General features: G+C 39.9%; 1 protein-coding gene across 1 annotated transcript in view; it reads left to right on the top strand.

The window, feature by feature from the left end:
- The window catches only part of CFAP221 (cilia and flagella associated protein 221), a 144,597-nt gene that overhangs the window by 98,446 nt on the left and 32,534 nt on the right, over positions 1-13,617 (top strand). The window lies entirely within an intron of this gene.

Raw genomic sequence — 13,617 nt, 5'->3', positions numbered from 1 at the left:
ATACGGGGTTTTTTCCAGTTCCATACAAAACGCAGAATCATTTTCTCCAAATCTTGAAAGTACGATGTTGGTATTTTGATAGGAATGGCATTGAATAGGTAGATTGCTTTGGGAAGTATAGACATTTTAACAATGGTGATTCTTCCCATCCATGAGCATGGTATGTTCTTCATTTGTAATATCCTCTGCTATTTCCTTTCTGAGGATTTCATAGTTTTCTTTATAGAGGTCCTTTACCTCCTTCGTTAGCTATATTCCTAGGTATTTCATTTTCTTTGAGACTATGGTGAAGGGAGTTGTGTCCTTAATTAGCTTCTCATCTTGACTGTTATTGGTGTATACAAAGGCTACTGACTGTGGAGATTGATTTTATATCCTGAAACATTACTGTATTTTTTGATGACTTCTAGGAGTCTTGTGGTTGAGTCTTTGGGGTTCTCTAAGTATAAGATCATGTCATCCGCAAAGAGGGAGAGTTTGACCTCCTCTGCTCCCATTTGGATTCCCTTTATTTCCTTGTCTTGCCTAATTGTATTGGCTAGAACTTCCAGCACTATGTTGAATAGTAAAGGTGACAGAGGACAACCTTGTCTGGTTCCAGTTCTAAGAGGAAAAGCTTTCAGTTTAACTCCATTCAGTAAAATAGTAGCTGTGGGTTTGTCATAGATAGCTTCAATCAGTTTTAGAAATGTGCCACCTATGCCTATACTCTTCAGTGTTCTAATTAGAAAAGGATGCTGGATTTTATCAAATGCATTTTCTGCATCTATTGAGAGGATCATGTGATCTTTATTTTTGCCTCTGTTAATATGGTGGATAACGTTTATGGACTTGGGTATGTTAAACCAGCCTTGCATCCCTGGGATGAAGCCTACTTGATCATGATGAATGACTTTTTTGATGATAAGCTTTAATCTATTGGCTAGGATTTTGTTGAGAATTTTTGCGTCTATGTTCACGAGTGAGATTGGTCTGAAATTCTCCTTTTTGTTTGGGTCTTTTCCTGGTTTTGGTATCAGGGTGATGTTTGCTTCATAGAATGTGTTGGGGAAGATTCCTTGTTCCTCAATTTTTTGGAATAATTTCTGCAGTACAGGAATAAGCTCTTCCTTGAAGGTTTGATAGAATTCTGGTGTGAAACCAACTGGACCAGGGCATTTTTTGGTTGGAAGCTTTTTTATTGTTTCTTTGATCTCAGTGCTTGAAATTGTTCTGTTCAGGAGCTCTATTTCTTCCTGGCTGAGTCTAGGGAGAGGGTGTGATTCCAAATATTGATCCATTTCTTTCACATTGTCAAATTTCTGGGCATAGAGTTTCTGGTAGTATTCAGAGATGATCTCTTGTATCTCTGTGGGATTAGTTGTTATTTCCCCTTTATCATTTCTGATTGAGGTTACTAGAGATTTTACTTTTCTATTTCTTGTTAGTCTGGCTAATGGTTTATCTATTTTATTTATTTTTTCAAAAAACCAACTCCTTGTTTCATTAATTTTCTGAATGATTCTTTTGTTTTCAATTTCATTGATCTCTGATTTGATTTGGATATTTCTCTTGTTCTACTGAGTTTAGGCTTCGATTGTTCTCCTTTTTCCAATTCCACAAGATGGCTTGTGAGATTGTTGATGCGCTCTCTTTCTGTTTTTCGAATGTAGGCATCTAAAGCGATGAATTTCCCCCTCAATACTGCTTTTGCAGTATCCCACAGGTTTTGGTAGCTTGTGTCTTCATTGTTGTTATGCTCAAGGAAGTTAATGATTTCCTGTTTTATTTCTTCCTGCACCCATCTGGTATTCAACAGAAGATTGTTTAATTTCCATGCCTTTGTGTGGGTCGAGCGTTTTTGTTAGAGTTGAGTGTCATCTTTAGTGCCTTATGGTCTGAGAAGATACAAGGTAAAATTTCAATTCTTTTGATTCTGTTGATATTTGTTTAGTGTCCCAGGATATGATCAATTTTGGAGAATGTTCCATGGGGTGATGAGAAGAATGTATATTCTTTATCATTGGGATGGAGTGTTCTATATGCGTCTGCCAAGCAGTTGTTCTAGGGTCTCATTTAAATCTCTTATATCTTTGTTTAATTTCTGTTTAGAGGATTTGTCCCGATCTGTAAGAGGAGTGTTAAAGTCCCCTGTTCTTATGGTATTATCAGATATCATATTGCTCAGACTGAGTAAGGTCTGTTTCAAGAATCTGGGAGCATTTAAATTGGGTGCATAAATATTTAGAATTGAAATGTCTTCTTGTTGTCTTTTTCCCTTGACCAATATAAAGGGACCATCTTTGTCTTTTTTGACTTTAGTTGCTTGAAATCCACATGAATCTGAAAATAAGATTGCAACTCCTCTTTTCTTCTGAATTCCGTTTGCCTGAAAAATTGTCTTCCAACCCTTGACTCGGAGCTTTGTCTTTTCAAGCCAGGTGTGTTTCTTGCAGACAGCAAATGGATGGCTTGTGTTTTTTAATCCTGTCAGCCAATCTATGTCTCTTCAGTGGGGAATTCAAGCCATTAACATTTATTGAGATAATTGATAAGTGTGGTAGTATTCTATTCATGTTATTTTGTGAGAGTCCATTGCTTAGTTTTGTCTTTTGCATCAGTGTGGAGGTTAGGTTCTGTCCTTTAATTTCTGAGTTCTTACTTTTCTTCTGATCCATTGTGGTGGTCAGTGTGCAGAACAGGTTGAAGTATTTCCTGTAGAGCTGGTCTTGTTGTGGCGAATTTCCTCAATGTTTGTATATCCGTAAATGATTTGATTTCTCCGTCAATTTGAAGCTTAGCTTAGCAGGGTACAGAATTCTGGGCTGGAAATTGTTCTGTTTAAGTAGATTAAAGGTAGATGACCATTGTCTTCTTGCTTGGAAAGTTTCATTAGAGAAGTCTGCGGTCACTCTGATGGATTTGCCCCTGTAGGTCAACTGGCGCTTACTCCTGGCAGCTTGCAGAATCTTTTCTTTTGTCTTGACTTTGGACAGGTTCATCACAATGTGTCTTGGAGAAGCTGGGTTAGAGTTGAGGCAACCTGGGGTCCGATAGCCCTCTGAAAGCAGTGTTTCAGAATCTTGGTGATATTTGGGAAATTTTCTTTTCTAATATTCTCTAGTATGGCTCCCATTCCTCTGGGGCATTCTTCTTCCCCTTCTGGAATTCCTATAACTCGTATGTTGGATCGCTTCATAAAGTCCCATAATTCTGACAGTGAACGTTCTGCTTTCTCTCTCTTCTTTTCTGCCTCTTTTACTATCTGAGTTATCTCAAGAACTTTGTCTTCTACCTCTGAAATTCTTTCTTCTGCATGGTCTAACCTGTTGCTGATACTTTCCATTGCATCTTTAAGTTCCCTAATTGACTGTTTCAGTTCCTTCAGCTCTGCTATATCCTCTTTATATTCTTCGTATCGTTCATCTCTTATTTGATTTTGTTTTTGGATTTCCTTTTGGTTGTTTTCCACTTTATTAGCAGTTTCCTTCATTATTTCCATTATTTCTTTCATTGTTTTCATCATGTGTATTCTAAATTCCCTTTCTGTCATTCCTAACATTTCTTTACTGGTGAAATCCTGTGCAGTAGCTACCTCATGGTCCCTTGGCGGGGTTGTTCTGGACTGGTTCTTCATGTTGCCTGGAGTTTTCTGCTGATTCTTCCTCATGGGTGATATCTTTTATCTGTTTCCTTGCCCTAATTTTCCTTTCACTTCCTCTTGCTCTTTAAGTTCTCGTGCCTGTGGACTAAGGGTTAGATGAGTCCTTTTGGTACAGCACCAGAAGGGTGAGAAGGTTGAAGAGCAAGAAAGGGATGAAAGGAAGGAGGACCGAGTGAAAAGAAAAAAAAATAGAGAAAGGAGAGGGAATGGGTAAAAGGAATATTGACAAAAAGAAGAGAGGCACAGAAATAGGGAGACAGAGCAGTATGGGTGTACAGTAGGGTACTTTGACACAACCTTAAAAAAAAAACCACCTTCTGGCGGTACCCAGTTCGGTGGTTCCCTTGAGATCAGCAGCTCTTTGTTAACCTGATCAGACACAGTACCCCATCTCCACCAAGTAGAGAGGAAAGACAAAAATGCTATAAATCAAACCAAAACAAGCAAACAGAAAACTTTACAAGATAAAATCGGTGAAAAACCAAATAATAGCGGTAGAAACAGTAGCAAAAATGAAGTTATTAAAAAAGGCAGCAATGGGAAATTATAATTAAATAGAAAAACTGAGAAAGAAAAAAGATCTGTATGGAAAAGGTTGAAATTAAAAAACAAAACATCAACATCAAAATAAACAAAAAAACAACCAAACCAAAAAAACAAAACAAAACAAAAAAAACCAAAACACAACCCAAAACAAAGCAGTATGTATATGTTGTTGAATATTGTCTGGGCAACACGTGGTCTTCTGGGGTATGAGATGTTAATCACAGTTCTGATATGACAGGAGATTGCTGATTTCTCAAACCCCAGCACGTAGACACCCTAAATCTCTCTTCAGCCCACTTAAAAGGCACTTTGAACTTGTAAACTTGCTGAGCAGAAGTCTTCCCAGGAATGTGCTTGTCTCTGGAATCACTGCTGAAGTGGCTATCCACTTACCCAGTATGCCAAAACGGTCTCACTCTGCCCCTGAGGGTTAGGGCTGCAAGGTGGCTCAGACCCCACCCTTAGGCTACTTGGTGCTGGGTTACCAGCACCCACCCAGATTCTAGCTCTGTGACCCTGAAGGCGGAGCTTGCCAGGGCAGATCGCTCACAATTGCTCCCTGTGGCCCACAGCCAAACACTATTAGCTCCGTCTGGCTCAGCGGCTCAGACTGGGGCCCCAGACAATGGCCAAAGTTCTCTCCATTCCCGCCCAGGCTCTCCCCAAGGCAGCTCAACTTAGTGACAAGTCCAAAGACACCAAAACAGTTCACAGGTAAGGCCTTTCCGGTTTGCAGTCTCGTTGCTACTGAACTTACAGTTGCGGGGGGGTTTAGACCTATTGAACACATGCAACCACTTGCCGGTTTTCCACTCCTTTAGTCCTCCTCTTGGGGTCCAGAAGTCTCTCGCGGACTCTCTGTATCCTCACAGGGGTGATGATAGGCAGATCCCACCAGCCAGAGATGCCTGGAGTCGTATCTGCCCGGACTCACAGTGCCCAGATGCAAGGAAGCTATTACTCGGCCGCCATCTTGCTCTCCTCGGCTTCATAACAGTTTTATATGTTCCCCAAACTGGACAAAATGTTCATCAACAGATGAATGGTTAAATAAATTTTGTTTAACCATACAATGGAATACTCCTCAGTAATACAAAAGAATGAATTCTTGTTCTTATACGTAAGAACGTGGACGATTCTCAAAATAATTACGCTGAATGAAAGAAGTCAGGCAAAAAGATACATAATGTAATTTTCCATTTATATAAAAGTTTAGAACATCTGGGAGGATACAGCCTTGCCAACACCTTCGGCCCCGGGGAATCGGCAGCATCCTCGGTGCCTGCCGTCGCTGCCGCTGCGGCTCCACTCTCAACTCCTTCTCACCTCGCTGAGGGCCGGTCCCAGCTGAGGGGACACCCCTCTCGCCCTCCCTTCAAGGCTCGTGGGACCGACGGACGGACGCAGCAAGCGAGGGCTGGACTGCGGGCAGCGATAAGCACATTGTGAGCAGTGCTTCTGAAGCTGTTTGAGTGATTAACACGTAGACCTTTCCCTGGGACACTTTGTTGAAAAGACCAGCATACATCTCATTGGCCTCAAAATAATCCGAAATTAGTGGAGTTGTTCCAAACAAGACTACACTTGACTCACTGAGCCTGGAACAATTTAACACCACATACCAAGAGTGACATCGGGTTAAAAAAAGTAAATAAAACTACAGTTTGGATCTTTTCCTGCCTTGGAAGCAAGAAAAATGGAAAACTGATAATCAAAGGTTAAAATCCACCCTGGGGTCCACTGAAGCCACCAGAGAGTCTGCCTGTCTGCTGCAGAGAATTGCTGAGTGAATGACAAAGACGCTGCAAACGTCCACAGGCACGAGAACTTAAAGAGCAAGAGGAAGTGAAAGGAAAATTAGGGCAAGGAAACAAATAAAAGGAATCACCCATGAGGAAGAATCAGCAGAAAACTTCAGGCAACATGAAGAACCAGTCCAGAACAACCCCGCCAAGGGACCATGAGGTAGCTACTGCGGAGGATTCCACCTATACAGAAATGTTAGGAATGACAGAAAGGGAATTTAGAATACACATGATGAAAACAATGAAAGAAATAATGGAAATAATGAAGGAAACTGCTAATAAAGTGGAAAACGACCAAAATGAAATCCAAAAACAAAATCAAATAAGAGATGAACGATACGAAGAATATAAAGAGGATATAGCAGAGCTGAAGGAACTGAAACAGTCAATTAGGGAACTTAAAGATGCAATGGAAAGTATTAGCAACAGGTTAGACCATGCAGAAGAAAGAATTTCAGAGGTAGAAGACAAAGTTCTTGAGATAACTCAGATAGTAAAAGAGGCAGAAAAGAAGAGAGAGAAAGCAGAACGTTCATTGTCAGAATTATGGGACTTTATGAAGCATTCCAACATACGAGTTATAGGAATCCCAGAAGGGGAAGAAGAATGCCCCAGAGGAATGGGAGCCATACTAGAGAATATTAGAAAAGAAAATTTCCCAAATATCACCAAAGATTCTGAAACACTGCTTTCAGAGGGCTATCGGACCCCAGGTCACCTCAACTCTAACCCAGCTTCTCCAAGACACATTGTGATGAACCTGTCCAAAGTCAAGACAAAAGAAAAGATTCTGCAAGCTGCCAGGACTAAGTGCCAGTTGACCTACAGGGGCAAATCCATCAGAGTGACCGCAGACTTCTCTAATGAAACTTTCCAAGCAAGAAGACAATGGTCATCTACCTTTAATCTACTTAAACAGAACAATTTCCAGCCCAGAATTCTGTACCCTGCTAAGCTAAGCTTCAAATTGACGGAGAAATCAAATCATTTACGGATATACAAACATTGAGGAAATTCGCCACAACAAGACCAGCTCTACAGGAAATACTTCAACCTGTTCTGCACAATGACCACCAAATGGATCAGCAGCAAAGTAAGAACTCAGAAATTAAAGGACAGAACCTAACCTCCACACTGATGCAAAAGATAAAACTAAGCAATGGACTCTCACAAAATAAGACGAATAGAATACTACCACACTTATCAATTATCTCAATAAATGTTAATGGCTTGAATTCCCCACTGAAGAGACATAGATTGGTTGACTGGATTAAAAAACACAAGCCATCCATTTGCTGTCTGCAAGAAACACACCTGGCTTGAAAAGACAAATTAAAGCTCCGAGTCAAGGGTTGGAAGACAATTTTTCAGGCAAATGGAATTCAGAAGAAAAAAGGAGTTGCAATCTTATTTTCAGATTCATGTGGATTTCAAGCAACTAAAGTCAAAAAAGACAAAGATGGTCCCTTTATATTGGTCAAGGGAAAAAGACAACAAGAAGACATTTCAGTTCTAAATATTTATGCACCCAATTTAAATGCTCCCAGATTCTTGAAACAGACCTTACTCAGTCTGAGCAATATGATATCTGATAATACCATAATAACGGGACCTTAACACTCCTCTTACAGAGCTGGACAGATCCTCTAAACAGAAATTAAACAAGGATATAAGAGACTTAAATGAGAGCCTAGAGCAACTGTGCTTGATAGACGCATACAGAACACTCCATCCCAAAGATAAAGAATATGTATTCTTCTCATTACCCCATGGAACATTCTCCAAAATTGATCATATCCTGGGACACAAAACAAATATCAACAGAATCAAAAGAATTGAAATTTTACCTTGTATCTTCTCAGACCATAAGGCACTAAAGGTGGAACTCAACTCTAACAAAAATGCTTGACCCCACCCAAAGGCATGGAAACTAAACAATCTTCTGTTGAATACCAGATGGGTGAAGGAAGAAATAAAACAGGAAATCATTAACTTCCTTGAGCATAACAACAATGAAGACACAAGCTACCAAAACCTGTGGGATACTGCAAAAGCACTTTTGAGAGGAAAATTCATCGCTTTAGATGCCTACAATCGAAAAACAGAAAGAGAGCACATCAACAATCTCACAAGAGATCTTATGGAATTGGAAAAAGAAGAACAATCTAAGCCTAAACTCAGTAGAAGAAAAGAAATATCCAAAATCAAATCAGAGATCAATGAAATTGAAAACAAAAGAATCATTCAGAAAATTAATGAAACAAGGAGTTGGTTTTTTGAAAAAATAAATAAAATAGATAAACCATTGGCCAGACTAACAAGAAATAGAAAAGTAAAATCTCTAGTAACCTCAATCAGAAACGATAAAGGGGAAATAACAACTGATCCTACAGAGATACAAGAGATCATCTCTGAATACTACCAGAAACTCTATGCCCAGAAATTTGACAATGTGAAGGAAATGGATCAATCTTTGGAATCACACCCTCTCCCTAGACTCAGCCAGGAAGAAATAGACCTCCTGAACAGACCAATTTCAAGCACTGAGATCAAAGAAACAATAAAAAAGCTTCCAAGCAAAAAATGCCCTGGTCCAGATCGCTTCACTCCAGAATTCTATCAAACCTTCAAGGAAGAGCTTATTCCTGTACTGCAGAAATTATTCCAAAAAATTGAGGAAGAAGGAATCTTCCCCAACACATTCTATGAAGCAAACATCACCCTGATACCAAAACCAGGAAAAGACCCAAACAAAAAGGAGAATTTCAGACCAATCTCACTCGTGAACATAGACGCAAAAATTCTCAACAAAATCCTAGCCAATAGATTAAAGCTTATCATCAAAAAAGTCATTCATCATGATCAAGTAGGCTTCATCCCAGGGATGCAAGGCTGGTTTAACATACGCAAGTGTATAAACGTTATCCACCATATTAACAGAGGCAAAAATAAAGATCACATGATCCTCTCAATAGATGCAGAAAAAGCATTTGATAAAATCCAGCATCCTTTTCTAATTAGAACACTGAAGAGTATAGGCATAGGTGGCACATTTCTAAAACTGATTGAAGCTATCTATGACAAACCCACAGCCAATATTTTACTGAATGGAGTAAAACTGAAAGCTTTTCCTCTTAGAGCTGGAACCAGACAAGGTTGTCCTCTGTCACCTTTACTATTCAACGTAGTGCTAGAAGTTCTAGCCAATACAATTAGGCAAGACAAGGAAATAAAGGGAATCCAAATGGGAGCAGAGGAGGTCAAACTCTCCCTCTTTGCTGATGACATGATCTTATACTTAGAGAACCCCAAAGACTCAACCACAAGACTCCTAGAAGTCATCAAAAAATACAGTAATGTTTCAGGATATAAAATCAATCTCCACAGTCAGTAGCCTTTGTATACACCAATAACAGTCAAGATGAGAAGCTAATTAAGGACACAACTCCCTTCACCATAGTCTCAAAGAAAATGAAATACCTAGGAATATAGCTAACGAAGGAGGTGAAGGACCTCTATAAAGAAAACTATGATGTCCTCAGAAAGGAAATAGCAGAGGATATTAACAAATGGAAGAACATACCATGCTCATGGATGGGAAGAATCACCATTGTTAAAATGTCTATACTTCCCAAAGCAATCTACCTATTCAATGCCATTCCTATCAAAATACCAACATCGTACTTTCAAGATTTGGAAAAAATGATTCTGCGTTTTGTATGGAACTGGAAAAAAACCCGTATAGCTAAGGCAGTTCTCTGTAACAAAAATAAAGCTGGGGGCATCTGCATACCAAATTTTAGTCTGTACTACAAAGCCATAGTGCTCAAGACAGTATGGTACTGGCACAAAAACAGAGACACAGACACTTGGAATCGAATTGAAAACCAAGAAATGAAACTAACATCTTAGAACCACCTAATCTTTGATAAACCAAACAAGAACATACCTTGGGGGAAAGACTCCCTATTCAATAAATGGTGTTGGGAGAACTGGATGTCTACATGTAGAAGACTGAAACTGGAGCCACACCTTTCCCCACTCACAAAAATTGATTCAAGATGGATAAAGGACTTAAACTTAAGGCATGAAACAATAAAAATCCTCCAAGAAAGCATAGGAAAAACACTGGAAGATATTGGCCTGGGGAAAGACTTCATGAAGAAGACTGCCATGGCAATTGCAACAACAACAAAAATAAACAAATGGGACTTCATTAAACTGAAAAGCTTCTGTACAGCTAAGGAGACAATAACCAAAGCAAAGAGACAACCTACACAATGGGAAAGGATATTTGCATATTGTCAATCAGACAAAAGCTTGATAACTAGGATCTATAGAGAACTCAAATTAATCTACATGGAAAAAGCCAACAATCCCTTATATCAATGGGCAAGAGACATGAATAGAACTTTCTCTAAAGACGACAGACGAATGGCTAACAGACACATGAAAAAATGTTCATCATCTCTATATATTAGAGAAATGCAAATCAAAACAACCCTGAGATATCATCTAACCCCAGTGAGAATCGCCCACATCACAAAATCTCAAAACTGCAGATGCTGGCGTGGATGTGGAGAGAAGGGAACACTTTTACACTGCTGGTGGGACTGCAAACTAGTGCAACCTTTCTGGAGGGAAGTATGGAGAAATCTCAAAGCACTCAAGCTAGACCTCCCATTTGATCCTGCAATCCAATTACTGGGCATCTACCCAGAAGGAAAGAAATCCTTTTATCATAAGGACACTTGTACTAGACTGTTTATTGCAGCTCAATTTACAATCGCCAAAATGTGGAAACAGCCTAAATGCCCACCAACCCAGGAATGGATTAACAAGCAGTGGTATATGTATACCATGTAATACTATTCAGCCATTAAAAAAAATGGAGACTTTACATCCTTCGTATTAACCTGGATGGATGTGGAAGACATTATTCTTAGTAAAGCATCACAAGAATGGAGAAGCATGAATCCTATGTACTCAATGTTGATATGAGGACAATTAATGACAGTTATGGTTATGGGGGGGGGAAGCAGAAAGAGGGATGGAGGGAGGAGGGTGGGGCCTTGGTGTGTGTCACACTTTATGGGGGCAAGACATGATTGCAAGAGGGACTTTACCTAACAATTGCAATCAGTGTAACCTGGCTTATTGTACCCTCAATGAATCCCCAACAATAAAAAGAAAAAAAAAGTTTAGAACATCTAAAGTCATCTATAGAGACAGACAGGTTAGCGGCTGCCTGTACATGGGTTGAGTGGATGGGTATGGAAGGGCAGGAACAGAATATGGAGGGATGGCGAGGGACACAAGATAATGTTTATTATGTTCACCATTTTTATGGTGGCAATAGGCGACATATCACATTACACACTTGAAATATGCAGTTTATTTTATGCCAATAATACATCAATACAGCAGTTAAAGAATTAGGAGAATTTAAGAAAAAGAGGTGAGATAAAAAGAAAAGGAAGGAAGCGCTGTGCTGGTTACAGCCAGTGAAAGCACTACAGCCAAGCCCTGGAGTGGTCTCTGTCGCATTCAACCTAAAAGAGGGACGGTAAAGGGCCATGGAGAGAGGTGTCTAGGAAAGGGAGGGCTCCAGACACTGACAGTGTAGTTATGAGGATGGAAGTTCTCAAAGATTGTATCAAGGCATGTCAAGAAAAGAAAAGGCAATTATAAACTTCAAGGGGAAAACTCAACTAAAAATTAATAAGTGTTCCAAAGAGGAAACCAAACTAAAATTTGGCATGATTTTTAAGAGTTGATGGAAAATTTAAAATTTTTGGCCTTGATATTAGAACTCTTCTCTAACACTATAGCCCATAGGTCATAAAATTGAACCTTTACATACACACACACACACCCCCCTAAAATTCAAGCTTCTAATTGCCCTGGCAGAGAAGTGTATTTATACAGTTAGACAAAGTAAATACTGTGCATTAGTTTTCAACTTTCAGAGACAAACTATGGAACAATGCATAAAGTCCTTGGTTGTGGTTCCAAAGTGTGAATGTTAGTGACCTCAATAACACAAAAGTGAAATTGCGCGAGAGGGAAAGATATAGGAAAAGTATAGGATTGATAGTGCTTCCATTTCACCTGAAGATAATCAAACAAGAAATAGAGATAGAAACACATCATTTCAAGCCACAAAGGTAACTAGTCCCAGAACACTATAAATTGTTCTTAAAAGAACAACATAATCTTCAAAAGTGAAAGGAAGAAGTGTGGAAGGAAGGTTGGTGTGCATGAGCAAAATCCTTATCTTGTGTAGTACTGAGTCCATGGATAACCGTCTAAGGTTGAGAATTGAGGAATAGAAGAATTAGCATAATATTTAGAGTTAGGGTAGTGACCATCAGAGTCACAAAATCCAGAAGTAATGGAAAGAAACAGCCTTAGGAGCCTCTGCTTGGCATCACAAACCTCGCAGCCTGGTGAGCCACCACCATTGCTTGCATTAGTATGAGGTAAAGTAAAATTAAAATCATCGTGAGGTGATCACTCAGATCACTTACTCTGGTAGACATGTGGATCTGAAGAATGACAACTATTGGAGACAGTGTTATGACCATTTCCAAAAAGACTGTTCATTACACTTGGTCTAAGGCAGACCAAAAGATCAGGCCCTCAGTCAAACAAAGTAGGAGACCCTCTTGAAGACCACACAGGTAATTTCTCACTCCCCTACCCCATCACTGACCCCATAGGGCACAGCAAGCCCCGGCTCCCATCACATTACCTTCTGTATATACCCCAGATCTTGCCTCCACTGCAGCGCTGGCTGAGGTGTGTGCTTGTTTACACATTACTGCCAGAATCACCTCCTCCTCACCCTCTCCCCAACTTCCCCAGACTCTCATCCCAGCCTCCCTGCAGTTCAGCCCCAGCTTACAGGTTTTCCAGCTTCCTGACTCACCAATACACCACTTCTGGGCCCTCCCACCCTTTGCATACAGGTGCTATGATGCCTCACCCATCCACCTGCTTGTCATTTAAATTGTGGGGTGACATTTGTTTCTAGGTAGTGAGATTAAGTTTCTATAAGCCAAGAAGAGCTATGGGGGGGGGTCTTTTTCTTTTTTCCCCACTCTCCAGTCTTTTTTTTTTTTTTTTGAGACAGAATCTCACTATGTTGCCTTTGGTAGAGTGCTGTGGTGTCACAGCTCACAGCAACCTCAAACTCTTGGGTTTTAGCAATTTTCTTGTCTTAGCCTCCCAAGTAGCTGGGACTACAGGCGCCCACCACAAAGCCTGGCTATTTTGTTGTTGTTGTTGTTGTCATTGTTGTTTAGCAGGCCTGGGCCAGGTTTGAACTCACCAGCCCCAGTATGGCTGGCGCCCTACCAACTGAGCTATGGGCACCAAGCCTCCCCAGTCTTTTTTTAATTCATAAAAAAATATATACAAACAAAAAGAACAAAAATCTCAGCTTAGTGATGTTTAAACATCTGAGATTAAATAACTGTGAGGTAGGGACACACTATGTTGTTCTTTGAGACAAGGGTCAGATTTTGTTATCCTACTGGCTAGATAGATAGCAAGCCTTGGAAAGAACATTAAAAGGCTCTATATTTTAGTATTTTAATATAATTGTCCCATGTCTCCATT

The sequence above is a fragment of the Nycticebus coucang genome, chromosome 7 (genome assembly GCF_027406575.1).
Source record: "Nycticebus coucang isolate mNycCou1 chromosome 7, mNycCou1.pri, whole genome shotgun sequence".
NCBI classification, from domain to species: Eukaryota; Metazoa; Chordata; class Mammalia; order Primates; family Lorisidae; genus Nycticebus; species Nycticebus coucang.
The sequence above is the reverse complement of the archived record's forward strand: the minus strand, read 5'-3'. Positions and strand labels throughout refer to the sequence as shown.